We start from the raw sequence: 14987 nt of genomic DNA, 5'->3' as shown, positions 1-14987 counted from the left end.
TTGCCATGAGTGTCTACTCTAAGACGTTAGACAACTGGAGTTGAAAACCAGAACCTCCAACAGGTGCACACATGGTCTTTTTGCTGTGCCTGAGCTCCAGGCTGGCTGTCCTCTACCCTGCTCAGGACATCAGGTGAATTGAGAGGGTTCCATGGAAAGCAATGGCATCAAGTCAGGCTCTAAAGGGGCTTTTTTTTTGTGATTGCATGGCTATATTTTCATAAGTACAATTTCCAAAATATTTTCTTGGTCAGGTCTTTAGATCTATCTTTTTAGAATTTGACAAGAAGACTGATCTTTCAATTTACAAAATATTGCACCGAGAATTGTAACAGTATCTGGAAAAAAAAAAAAAAAACAAGCATAATGATTCAATTATACTTGGTAAACTTTGGGTAGAATATAAATCTCCAGCCTTTTTTCCTTTATGTCCATCATGAATGGTTGAAAGATCACCCCTGGTAAAAAACTAATAGAAAAATGAAATAATATACTCAACACTTTTTGCAGCTGTATTAAGCCTGGCTGGGCACTGCATAGGTTTTGCTGTCAGCTCCTGTTCCTTTTGAATATTTTTCTTCTCTTCACAAACTTCTTTTACAAATTTGTTCCAAATCCGATTATCATGTAAATTCCATGTGGCTAATTTCTCTCATGTAGATCACATTTACATACACCTATTTGTTCACCTTGATGATTTTCTTAGCATCTAGCAAGCAGTGTGCCCAACGATGATCTAATTATGGAAAAAGTCTTTCATTCATCCAAAAGGTATTTATTATGCATTCAGTATACTCCAGGAACAGTACTAGATTCTGGGGATACAAAATGGAAAAGAGTTTCTACTCTCCCTCAAAGAGTTGGCACTCTAGTTGCAAAGATAGATACAAAAGGTAAACATATGAATGAACAAATTAAAAAAAATAATTTACGTTGGAGTAGACTTCTACTTCCATAGGACAGAGTAACCCATATATTTATTTTCCCTTTTTACCAAACCATTGAATGATGAACGGCATATAAAAAGATTACATTGAAAGCAATGCTGGAAAACAGGTAATCATGCCTTCGATTTACCAAAATTTTGAGGGATTTTAGAAGGTATAAAGCAATAATATCATAACAGGAGAAAAAATCCAAGTCTGAGAAACTCACAGTGAAAGGAAGAGTGTACCGAGACGCAGGTGACTGGTGGTGTCAGCGGAGCCCCGGGAGGCTGTAAGATCAGAGTCAGGAGAGGCTTTGATGGGAGACATGAACAGGACCTTAACGAGGACAATTAAGGGAAACTGATCTTGTACCGGCCTAGGTGCTCCTGCACTTGGCCCCAAGCTACAAGGTAGTCAGAACAGGTCTCTAAGAAAGTGGTCGACTTGTCTCCAAAGACCAGTGTTGATGTGAGGGCTGAAGAGGTAGCACTGTGTCAGGCTGCACAAGTTAAATCCTACCACACTCTGCCTCCATTATACTTTCTTTTTCTACAAGTGGGAGGAAACCTGTTATGGAGTCGATTCTGACTCATCGCAACCTTGTAGGACAGAGTGGAACTGCCCCACAGGATTTCCAAGGCAGCAGACTGCCACATCTTTCTCCCTAGGAGCTGCTGGCAGGTTTGAACCACTGACCTTTCAGTGAGCAGCTAAGCACTTAACCACTGTGCCACCAGAGCTCCTCAAGGGGACAAAGGGACTATTAAATAGGAGAAGGGGTCTGTAATAGGGAGAACACTCTGACCGTAAGACCAGCAAGCGTCTCTCAAGAGTTAGACAAAAGGGATTTTTCTTTTATAAAGACAAGAGTAAATAAAGTTAGGGGAAAAAAAAAAAAAAAACACGTGGAGAAGTGGGATGAAGGGTGAGGTTTTATGTTGAGGCCGGCCTATTCTACAGGAGGGGTCCTTAACACAAAGTAAGGGAGTGTGTTGGCTGGTGGCTCAGGCTGAGTGGAAGGAGAAAATCTTAACCAAATTTTGGTGAATAAGCATTTTGTTTCTGATTGATCAGGGGAACAAGCAGTTCAGATTATCATGTATTAGGCATAGAATGGGAATTTGCAGGGTCTGTCTGGCCTTTTCACAGGTGAACAAGGGGGCTTCTGTGAGTCTCATTTAAGTGTTGTGGGTTGTCGTTATTTGCCATCGAGTCGATTCTGACTCATAAAGACCCGAGGTGTGCCAAGTAGAACTGTGCTCCACAGGATTTTCAGTGGCTGTAACTTTCCAAAGCAGATCTCCAGACCTGTCTTCTGAGGCACCTCTGGGTGGTCTCAAACTGCCAGTCTTCCAGCTGTAGTAGACATGTGGCAAAGGGTGGTTAGTTGAAGTAAGCTGTTTTTCTGAATACAAATGGTGCGGAATTTCTTAAACCAACACTGTTTTCCAGAATCAAAGGTTCAGGTCAACATTTTGAACAGGAACAATATTTTTCCAAAATACCTTTCTCCAAAGGGTACTGGTCAGAGTTTGCCAATGATAAACCCTCATACAAGGTCTGACAAGTAGAAGACAGAGCCTTGTATTCACTTTCTCCTCTGTAAAATACAGCTAATAACTATAACTACATTGTTAGGTTGTTGTCATGAGGCTTCGTTATATAAACACCTGTAAAGTTCATAGAACAGTGCCTTGCACAAATTGAACGCTCAGTAACTCGAAGTTATCATTAGTGTCGTCAGTGCAGAACTGTCTTGCTGGTTATCTCTCCTTTGAGATCAAACTCGTTCTTCTTTTTTTGCCTTTAGAGTTGGCAAAATTTTAAAGATTTCCTAGGGAAAAAGGAGTACATACATGTGAGTATTCTGGTAAGAATCCCAATTTGCAAAGAAATGCCAAGAATCATTTTTTTTCTTGAAGCTATAGTTTCATCTGATTAGGCTATAAAAATGAATTTTTCTCCCTCTACAATCACAGACTTCAGGGAATCACAAGCTAAAAAGACCACAGAGCAAGCCAAAATTACCCAATTCCCCTATCAGCCACATCTGGCTGTCCTCTGCTTCTTGTGAGATAAAAGTTTGCTGGTGGTGGACTTTAAGTAGATTAAAATTCTTATCACCAGTTGATTAGATTTTAAGTCTTTGCCTGTGAAAAATCGAGGTTATACATTTTTAACTTTCCGAGCTCTGTGGCTGATTAGTCAGAATTTCGGTTGTTAGCCCTCCTAGGAAACTCTGAAACTCCTAATAGATCTAATGGATCAGGGCAGAGACTCTGAGTCTCCTTAAAGGCGTCAGTAGGCTTACGCTGGCTCACCATTTTGAAAAGCATTTTATTCCTAGCAAAGAAAGTAAAATTTAGAAGTTGACAAGAATTGATTATGGTCCACATATGTGTATTAAGAAGGTGCCTAGGGCTGGCTAGTATTGCTGAATTTCTTTTGTGGTCCTTAGGTAAGGAATATCAATGAGGAAGATCCTTTTTCATATCAATGACATTCCAGTATAAATGATATTTGCCTGTGAAAGCCACCTGAGAATTGAGGGATATCCATCTCAAGAAAAGAGAACACCTGCTCGTTATAAACGTATGTATTGTAGCCATATAAAATTTAGTATCTTATGCTATTCAAGTAATGTTCCAGAAATAATCTAGCTAAACACTTCTTTCTAGAGGGAAATTTAATTAGGCAAAGTTGTCATAAGTTAAGCAAAAAAAAAAAAAAAAAAAAAATGGGAAAGAATTAAAAAGTGCCCTTTGGGAAGGAAAAAAAAATCTAATTAAAATCCATCATAATCCTCCAGTCAGTGAAACAGGAAGCACACTAGTTTATCAACAGAGGGATTTTGACAAAGGGAATTTATTACATGAGTTAGCAAGCTGAAAAAACAAAACCAGGAATATGGGAGAGACACAGAGTTAATAAAATATAGAATGCCCTTCCACCCGCAGGGCTGATGAAACAAACGGGCACACTAGAGGCCTTCAGAAGCTAGAAGCTCAGAAGAGATGCCCTGAAGAGGTGGGGCTCAGACCTGCGGGGCTGCCTCCTGGTGCTGAGGCCTCTGAGGGCTCTGTAAGGCTGGTTCTCGAGCACCACAGGAAGCCAGACACTGCTGTTGACTCAGGTGCTGTTTCTTGGGTAATGCCGGCAGGAACAGGAAGCCCACCACCACCACCACCAATCCTCTGTTAAAGGAATCTAACAGGGATCAGTTGTTAAAGGAAATAATTAGTGTGCAGAAACCTAGGCCCAGTAATTCAGAGCAGAGGGGATTTAAAGGTGAAGTATAGTATCGTACTATTCTGGCATCATCTTTAAAGAAATTATGCCTAATTACATAATCCAAGAAATCCGAGTGCAGAACTCAACAATCTGACTAAGAGAAATTTCAAAGAAGGAAGACAGGGAAAGTGTAGAAGAAAATACAAAACAAGAAAATGTAACATTCTGAAGGCCTAATATGATGATTCTTACATAGTGTCCATTTTGGATGGAATAGTGATATGAATTTGACAACAATTTGGGATATATTTGAAATACATTTGACTATTATTTGTAACTATTATATTGAGAGTGGAGCGTTAAATAAAGTTTCAGAATTCAATGAGGAAATTTTATTGTGCAAATCTAAATAATTTAGAAGACTGGCTTCCTCTGGTTAAATAAATACATTTTTCTATCTGTATATCTATCTACCTATCTATCATTTATCTATCTGTCTACCTACTTACCTACCTACCTATCATCTATTGTCTCTCTTCCGTATTCTTTAATCAGGCTTTTATATAAGACACAGGCTGAGACAGATTTATAGAAAATGAACATGTGCTTTGTACAGGAAGTGCTGCAGTTAGAAGAAACTTTCAAATGGAAGAAACTTTTGATCAGCTATTGGTGTACATTAAGAATACTTAATATAGCTTTGAAGTGATATTAATCAGACATTATGATAATAACAAATACAAACATCAATCTTTATGACTGTTCATTAGCTTTTATGCCTTTTAATAGAAATCATGGCATTTTTATCAGCTCTGAGATAGGAGAATGATCACTTTTCCAAATAACTTTCTACTTCAGTGAAGTTAGACTCTCGATGGCCTATACTTTTATTCTATTCTAGCATCATCATGCAACTTATCAGCTCCCATATGTCAAACTTAATTAAAATAATTGTGAATACGAATGTAACGAAATAATGTATTTTATTTTTTAGTATAGTGGAAATCATGATTCTGCATTTTTCATGAGTTGCCAGTAGAAAGAAGAATATGTTTAGGTTACAGATTATACATAAAATAACCAAACCCACAGCTGTCGAGTGGATTCTGACTTATAGCGATCCCATAAGACAGAGTAGAACTGCCTCATAGGGTTTCCAAGTTGCAGCTGGTGGATTCGAACTGCCAGCCCTCTGGTTAGCAGCCGAGCTCTTATCCATAGCATGTACGAAAGTAAGAAAAATGCTGATAAAAAGTCACTTTGTATCTTTTAAGGATGATGATTCATTTTACTCCCTTTTTGAATGTCGACTAAGTAGCTGTATATATTGAGAGATTTTATTTTCATCCCTGGGGTGGGCATTGGGTTTAGAAAGAGTTTGTCTTTGCACTTATTTGATTTTCTTTCAATAGTAAAATGAAAGAGGCATAATTTCATTTACCCTCATATCAGAGAAACGTGTCCGAACTTGAACATTTTAACCAAGAACTATCACAATTGAAAGTGTCTTATCTAGAAATATTTGAAAACTTGCATTAAGGAATAGCTTTACACTTACCTTGTGTACTTGCGTCTGGTCCAAGCATGCTCTTGGTAACTAAGTGGCAGGGACCAAGAGGTGTACTGATACATCAGCGACCATTTCACCAAAAATTCTCTCTGAGAAACTATGGTCTATGCTCAAAGTAATAAATCCAGAGACACTATTTTTCCTTTATTTACCTCTTTTGAGAAATACGTAGGTGCTTGTTTCTCTTACATTTAGTTAGAAAATAAATAGGAGCTCCCATCTTTATTTGATTACTTTTTATCTTATGGAAACTCTGGTGGCATAGTGGTTAAGTGCTATGGCTGCTAATCAAAAGGCTGGCAGTTCGAATCCACCAGGCACAGCCTGGAAACTCTATAGGGCAGTTCCACTCTGTCCTATAGGGTTGCTATTTTATCTCTTATTGGAAATGTTTATTTGGATCTCTATGTAAATAACAACTAATATGCCTTACTAGTTTTATTTGGGAAAAGCATATAAATAAAACATTGGTTAAATATGCAAAATATTTATACCAAAAAATAGCTAAATTGAGTAGCCCTATCTTTGAATGAATAAAGCTAGATGCATTTAAAATACTGATTTTTAGGATGTTTAAAATTTTTTTGGAAGAGTCTGATATCCATAGGAGGAAAGTAAGTCTTCAATAGGCAACAGGATGAAATAAAGATGCCTATATTTGAAGTCTATTTTCCTTTCCCAATTTCCTTATGATCCAACTCTGTTGGGGAAAATAGACCAATGTAAACTCCAATTGGTACAACTTTTTATACCTGAGCTGCTGCCTTAGGCAGAGAGAAAGTGAGCTCCTCAATGTCAGGAAACAAGACTTATTTATCTTTTTATCCACGCATGCATGTCAGTATGGGGCCCAGAATAGACAATCAAAACAACGCACATGTAATTGATTATTATAGTGATAATAATGTAGTGAAAACAGCACCAAGGAAAATACCATCAATATGCTCTTTGGAGAAGATGACAATCTTCACCCCTTCCCTCCCACACACAATTCCTACAATAAGTAAAATTAGCCATACACAGTGTTACTTCTGTAGACTATTGTATGTAGCCAGGAACATGAGAGAATTATCAGTATTTCTTATGTGAAAGAAAAATGAATATAAACATTCAAACTGAAGCAAAAAAAAATAGGTCATTCTTATTTTAAAGTGTCACTGTGAGTCGGAACTGACTCAATGGCAATGGGTTTTTTTTTTTTTTTTGTATTTTAAAGGACTCAGAAAATTTGTGTAGAAGGAGAGGGAGGTGAGAATGAAAGTGGGGAAGGAGGAAGAAGCAAGAGAGAGAAAGAAAAAGACAAAGAGAGAGAGATTGATTTTCTTATCTTTAGTTTGAATAGTATTACTTTAATCCTTCTCCATGGGAGAAAGATGTAGCAGTTTGCTTCTGTAAAGCTTATAGCTTTGGAAAATCTATGGGGCAGTTCTGCTCTGCCCTGTAGGGTCACCATGAGTTGGAATCAACTCAATGGCAGACGACAACAACAACACGTAGGGAGGAGAAAATAGAAAAAATAAATAACATTCTTAGGGAAATAAGAAACATAGACACCAAATACATACATACAGGCTATTACCAAAAAAAAAAAAAAAAAAAAAAAAAGGGGGAAGATTAAGAGAACAAAACTGAGCTCTTAGAATTTGAAAATATGGTGGTAAAAATAAAGGGATGACAAAGTTGAGGAACTCTTCCATAAAGTAGAGCAAAAAGACAACAGGACAGGGAAAATCTAAGCATATACAAGGACAATTTCAAGTGGTCCAACATCCGCACTAGGAGTTCCAGAAAGAGGAAGTGGAAAAAATGGAGACTACAAACATCTAGAGGTGAGAACCTGGAATTCTCTTTCAGGAGAAAGACAAAGATGTCTGAGGATGCCGAATGTATAGCATTCCAGATGGATAGAAAGGGCAGTCCCCAAGTGGGAGGACACCAAGGGGGGACACCAAATTGACAGATTACTGGATGGGTTGGTCCTTGTGGAAATTTGCACAAAGTGTGGAAATTTGTACAAAATGTAGAAATTTGTACAAAAGAATTAGCAATGGGTACAAAAAAAAAAAAAGCCCAGGGAAGGAGGGAGGCATATTTAAATTCAAGAAATACCAAAATTAAAACAATAATCCAAATGTGACAGTTCAATTACTAAGCAGATCAATAGAATCTATAATCCAGTTGAAAACACATGCAATGACAGTTGTGTTTTTCTTTATAAAAAAATATTTGCTTTGAATGCATAATATATAGTGTGTGTGTGGTTAATTTTTATTCTACTTCAACTAGTCAAGAAATATTTTCCTTGCTTATTCAGCCTCCAGTAACCCGTGTTTCTTCATGCTCCTTCCACAAAGCCTAAGTGGGTGTACAGTACTTTAGCACAACATGCTGTTTTTGTTAAGAGAAATTGAAAACAATTTTAATCTCAAAATGTGTCTTGCCTTTATAGCTGGAATTTTAGAGCATGAAATCAAAGAACAATAGGTAAAATTGGATTGGATTTTAATTGATAAATTAGGAACATCCTGGATTTCTTCCCTCTCCCCCAAATATCTAGGTGTTGTATAGAGTAGTATTGATAATGAACAATGGATTCATAGTGGTAGTAGAATACAGAGTACTAGGATTCTAGGTTAAAGAATTCTTGATGTTTTTAGGCATGATTTTAAAAATATTATCTACATATTTTTAAGATAGTAGAAGTGAATTGGAAATTGTTTAATGCCAGATTTTCAGCCTCATAGAGAACATAATGTATCCAAATGGATTATCATTTATTTTGAGTGAAAATATAAAAGATGGGATTGAATATGGTAATTTAAAATTTCCCCTTGCATTCCTGGGGATAATTGAGTTGCATACAACCATTGAGAATCAGCTGACTTTGTGATATAATGAACAGGACGCTGTGCTTATGACTATAATAGCTGCTTGGCAGGGTTCTCAGATGGTTTTATGTTACAATGATGACATTCCCTGTCTATGGCTTGAACAGCTTACTAAGAAAGCATCTGGTTACATTATAAATAGAAAGAATTATTATATCTTCATACTACTTCAGAATTTGGGGATAGTGTTCTGGCTGATGGAAAAACTCAAACTGCAGATATCTTAAGGAAATGTAATTATATAATTAAATGCATAGAGTAACAATACTGATAAGAAGGGAGAAAAAACTGTAAGTCGTAAAGTTACTTCTTTTCAGTAGTTAAATGAATAAATAAGGCTCATAAATAACACACCCTTTGTGAATTACTGATATTATCAGTTAGACTTTGGTGAATTGTGAATTGACATTATCAATTAGATTTTGGTAAATTGATAGTTAAATATCAAACTAACATTCTTGAAAAGGACTTAAGAGTCTTCTTTTCCATGTCCTCACATCATATAAAATCAACAAAAAGATTAGTCTATTTAGTCTCCATTTTCAGATATTCAAAAGAAAAAAATCTCAGAATTTAATTTACTGGATTTTACTAACAGTAGTAATAACTACATTCAGTTTGAGAGTACAAAAGTTATTGTCATACATCTAAAAAAATATGAAAATAAAAAAATAGGAAACATAAGTTTAGATGGTCAGATTTTAGGAAAAGTATATACTGTGATTTATAGTTTAATACAAAAATCGAGAGAGGACGTCACTTAAATTTTTTAAAAGATCCCTGTCTCTATACTGTTTTTGAAGTCAGTGGTTATTGATTTAGCCCTTTGTTTTTTTGGATGCAATTATCTAAAAATGGGCCGATAAAGAATACTGAAAATATGTGTGTCTTTGTAGGGGGACTTCAAATATATTTGTTTATAGAAGGAATGAAAACCACAATATTCAAAATGTGATGACCAACTAAAATTATGGCAGATGGAAAAAAAATCACAAATGTTACAAATAATTTTAGGCCATTTTAAAACTTCTTTGGGTAACTTTAAACCTAAATTTTGGCTAAATAATCATAGGAACATACAACCTTTTACTCATTTATGGTAATTTACATAAACAAAAAAACACATTTTGTATTGAATAAGAGTGTGGACAAAGAAAGAGTTAAAGAGCATCTGAAGTTATTAGCAACTGTGAACACTATCTCTGTCTTTAATACATTCAGAAGTATGGGTCTGCTCTCTAATAATGAACAGTATTTTACAAATGGATAATATGAACTGGATACATTGAACTAGACTTTGAATAATGAATGTATTCAGACTTCCTCCTGACTGTTGTATTCTCTTTCAGACAACAAGCTATGATTAGAGTACATACTACAAGGGAGATGGCTAGAAAGGGGAATAAAAATAAATCAGTGTAGACAAAATTCAAATGCAAAGTAGTAGCATTAATAAATATAAGCCAGTTATTAGGATAGGGCAGCAGTACCAAATAAATACCTTATTTATTTAAATAGATTTTTTTTTTTGCATTCGTTTTCTCATTTAAAAAAAAAAAAACATTGCCCTCCAGTCGTCTGACTCATAGTGACTTTATAGGACAGAGTAGAACTGCCCCATAGAGTTTCCAAGGTTGTAAATCTTTACAGAAGCAGACTGCTACATCTGTCTCCCACAGAGTGGCTGGTGGGTTAGAACCACAGACCTTTTGGTTAGCAGCCAAGTGCTTTAACCAGTGCACCAGCAGAGTTCCTTTTTTCATTTAAAAGACATATATTCACTATGAGTTACCTGCAGTGCACTGAAACAATTACTTTGAAGGATACACAGATCGGCCAGCCCTGATGTCTGTTTGCCAACAGAATTAACAATTCTAGTAATTCTTGTAATTGTTCTTGTTAGGCACCATGTAGTTGTGTTAAACCATTGCGCCACCCAATCCATTGCTGTGGAGTCGATTCCCACTCCTAACGACCCTATCGGACAGAGTAGGACTGCCCTATAGGGTTCCCAAGGCTGTAAATCTTTCTGGGAGCAAACTGCCACATCTTTCTTCCACGGAGATGCTGTTGGGTCTGAACCATCAACCTTTCCTTAGCAGCCTAGCCCTTAACCACTGAGGAATCAGGGCTCTTCCCGGTTTCACCACCAAAAACCAAAACCAAAACCAAACCAGTTGCCGCTGAGTCAATTCCGACTCATAGCGACCCCATAGGACAGAGCAGAACTGGCCATAGAGTTTCCAAGTAGCTCCTGGTGGATTCAAACTGCCGACATTTTGGTTAGCAGCTGTAGTAGCACTTAACCACTACACTACCAAAGTTTCCAGTTTCCCCGCCAGGGAACCTTAATTCTAGTAATTAGCAATTCTCAATTACACATTATTAATAGCCTATCTGTGGTGTGCTGCCTCTGCCAGTATCAATATCCCTATCTATTCTGTATAGTGGCAGATGAAGAGGTAATAGGCAGTGTCTGACGCTTGCCACCCACCTCCCCAACCTAACTAACCCCTACAGTCTTCCTGTTTGATCCTGGCTTAATGTTATCATTGTCTGCCCATGTGTGCAGAGCAGAACTGAGCCCCAAAGGGTTTTCAAGTCTGTCACCTTTCAAGGCAGAACATCAGACCTTATTTCTGAGATGCCTCTAGTTAGACTTGAACTGCAAATCCTTCAGTTAGTGATCCCAAACTTAACCATTTGCGTCACCCAAGGACTCCCCTGATCTACTAATGCCTCATAAACTGATGTCATATGATTACTGTGTTCTGGGAAGGCCAGGTTTTTGTCCTGAGTTGTCGACACCCACTGAGAACAGAGATGGAGCTGTTTTTGTCCATATGCTTGGTTTTCAGCCATAGAAAATATGACACATAGGAGACATTTCTCCCACTCTGGAGTGCAAACTGATAAAACACAAATGTAAAAGCTATAGCTACCATGTTTGTATCACCTATTTCATGTTGTTAGTTTATGTACATCTTCTCTAGTTCTCATAGTGACTCTCTTTGTTAGGTAGAGCCTTTTCCACTTTGCAGATAAACTGAAGCTCGGAGGATTCAAATAACTTCCTATTTTCACTGCTTCACATCACATTTTTATACCAAACCTATGGTCATTAGACTGCAATCATCTATATAGCCATCGATTTCCTTGCTTATCCGCTAGTATGATCTTGTGAATTAATACCAGACAATTGTCTGGGGCTGAAAAACAAGATATGTTTTCAGGTGTTGCTATTTCTGTCTATACATGATGATTAGGACTTTCGACGGTCACTTTTGAGCTCTGATGGCCAATATTGTTCAGTAAGATGACCCAAAAATGTATCGGAGAAAATATCATCCAGATGAAACAAGAGCCAGCAGGTGCTGGAAGGCAACCATTTCACTGTGTTTTTCAGAGCAGGTTAGATGTTGTTGTTCATGGTTGATCTTTACAGATGATGTGTTTGCTCCATGTTGATTAGAAAATGAAGTTTACACATGTTTTAGGAAAAATGATTTATTTTCATAATGCCTTACAGGTTATAAAAATATCTTCCACTGCATTATCATTTGATCCTCGCACACTCTAAGAGGAAGGAAGGTGCTATAATACATGTTTTTACAGAGGAGGAAACACAAGTCTATGGGGGGAAAATCGCAGTAATAATCAACTTCTTTCAGTGAAGCATACTATGTTGAACGCTAAAGAGGCTGCACTGCACAGTGGTCAAGATTGCCGGCTGGCTCTGGGGTTAGTGAGCTTAGGCTCAAAACTAGACCCATTACTTCCTATTGAGCAGTCTTAGAAAAATTACTGAAACTCTCCTCAGTTTCCTCATCTGTAAAATGGAATAACAACGACAGCAACTATTATTTTCATAGAACTGTCAAGATGACCAAGGAAATACTGACATGTAAAATAATGACTTTTGCTAGTTAGCCAACCATAACCCTGAAACTATAAATCGTAGTAGAAAATAAATACAGAAACAAGACAAATAGTTGTGCTTCTCTAACAATCCATCAGTTACTTTTTTTTAATGTCTTGTTCCTGTATTGTTTTGATTTCCTTTTCTTTATTCCAGTCCCATTCACTTGATCCCACCTAACATACAACTCTTAAGCCACACTTTGCTAAGACACTAAAACATTCTCCTTTGAAGAAAAGATAACTCCTTTGGATGGCATTCAGTGCACTCAGAAGTCATGATGTAAACTCCAACTTACTATTCCAACTATGTTTATTATTACTCTCCCTCTCCACCCTTATACACCAGCCACCTCAGATAAATCACCTTTCAACATTACACTCTGCTCTAATTTCTCCAAGTGGAAATCCGTACCCTCCCCCCCACCTACAATTTGGCAATGGTTTCAATCCTTCAAGACTTGTTTAAGTCAACTATTCATAAAGCCTGCCTTAATCCCCTAAAGAAGATATTTTATACCCAGCTTTATGATACTAACTTCTTGATTATAAAACATACATTCTGCATGGTGTTCTCTTTACTGTTGAATATATTTTATCATCCATACAAGATTATGAAGGAGGGAAGCAAGGCTGTATAACTAACTAGCTTTTCAAGATGGTCAATTTAGCAAATCAACTTGGGCTTCACTGTCCTTCTCCAGCTCCTCTAAGCACTTTCCTCCTAAAGGCTCTATGACTGCCTGCCACGGGATTGCCTTTTTCTTTTTTATCCCCCAAAGAAGAAGCCTGGTATTTTCATTGCACAGGCTCAGAAAAGGTTGGTTATAATCATGTTGCACTTAACTCAAAAGAAAATGAATAAAGAGCACAAATTCAGAATGTGATACAAAAGGATTGCTTTATGTTAAATGGTTTATACCTTTATGTTTTCTGGTCACTTTGAAATTTTGTGTCTGTATCTATGACTATGAAGAGGAGGGCATTAAAAAAAAGGAATTTTTCAAAGAACCAACCACTGTATAATGACATGCTTTAGAGGTTGGGGACATGGTAGAAAATTGGGGACAAACAATATGCTGGCTGCAGAATTATCATGGGTATAAAGGAGTAGTTTGACTGTATCCATCATGGCAGAGTAAGAATAAGGACCTTACGGACCCCCACCCTAGTAACGACACACTCTGGGGCAGGTTGAGTTTATTACTCCTCCCTCTGAGGGATGTAAGACAATTAAGAAGGAACTTACTTCTTTAATTACACGCAAGAAAGTAAGAAACCAGAGGCTACAGGGAAAAAGAATGAGATGCTCTGAGTGTCTGCCCTCCTCACCTGTATTTGTTATTGTTATTAGTCCTGTTTGCTTTATTTTAATGATATAATTCACTTAGAGAAAACTGCAGTGCAATTAAAACAAATTCATTAATTAAAAAATAATCGGGATAATTCTATATTAACAAAACATGCCAGAATTATGGGACAGGATTGTTTATAAAACACATCCATGGCTATTTTAACAATATATTTATTATTTTGCTAGTTTATTAAAACTTTAAGGGGGGGCACATGGAATATTAATTAAATAGATAAGAATGAAAACTTAGCTCAAGCCCTATTTCTTTTATTCTTTTATTTAACAAATGTTTATTAACTGGACCTGGTGTCCCAGCATTGTGATAGATAGAAATGAGCAAAGAGGGGAGAAGCTGGTGAGGTAAACATGCCACAGAAACTAAGTTGCACCAGTGAAGTTAGACAAAACTTACAATTTTCAAATCATACATATTTAGGATTCAGAAAACTGAAAAGACTGTATGTATTTAACCTCCCTCCAGAGTTGAAATCTGACAGGGCTTATTTTCATCATTGAACTAGATAAATTTCATAATAAGATAAAAAGCTATTATTTACTTCACCTGTAAAACATCAATAACTTATTTACCATTACTTCAATAAAAGCAACAGGAAATAAGTATCATATTTTGTAATTTTTTATATTGTGAGGTCAAGGTAAAACCAGTCATGGAATTTTTAAAAAAGGTATAAATTTGAAGAAAACCTACATTCCTTAGGGGAAAATACAGAATAGCTTAAGTGAGTTTTCAAGTAATGCCAAAGACCTCACTTTATTAAATACTGAGAGTCAAGCCAAAGGAATCCGTTGGACCCACTGAAATATTTTTAACAGAAAAAATAATGAAAAATAGAGAAGTCAGCATCTCCACGATGTGGGTCATTTTTCCTTTAAGCTCAAAAACATTATCCTCCAATTATGTATACACCTACTTCTTACTTATCGACTATCTTGTTATCTGATATCTCTCATTTATGACAATAGTAAAAAAATCTATTATCCAACTATTTTGTGCGTTAATGACGTATGTCTGGCAGTAATGAAGACCGAGGTGCAAGGCAAGAGTAACGCTGGCTGTTATGGTTAAGGTTATGTGT

The 14987-nt window shown here is 36.7% G+C and overlaps 1 protein-coding gene across 1 annotated transcript in view; it reads right to left on the bottom strand.

Moving 5' to 3' along the window:
- Positions 1-12109: 12109 nt before the first annotated feature.
- The window catches only part of NETO1 (neuropilin and tolloid like 1), a 154536-nt gene continuing 151658 nt past the window's right edge, over positions 12110-14987 (bottom strand). Inside the window, exon 11 of the mRNA XM_004387305.2 lies at positions 12110-12447. The gene's annotated coding sequence lies outside the window, so the exon portion shown is untranslated. The remainder of the gene's footprint in view (positions 12448-14987) is intronic.

This window comes from Trichechus manatus, unplaced genomic scaffold, assembly GCF_000243295.1.
Source record: "Trichechus manatus latirostris isolate Lorelei unplaced genomic scaffold, TriManLat1.0 scaffold00183, whole genome shotgun sequence".
Lineage (NCBI taxonomy): Eukaryota > Metazoa > Chordata > Mammalia > Sirenia > Trichechidae > Trichechus > Trichechus manatus.
Note: the sequence above shows the minus strand (reverse complement) of the source record. Positions and strands in the feature narration are given on the sequence as shown.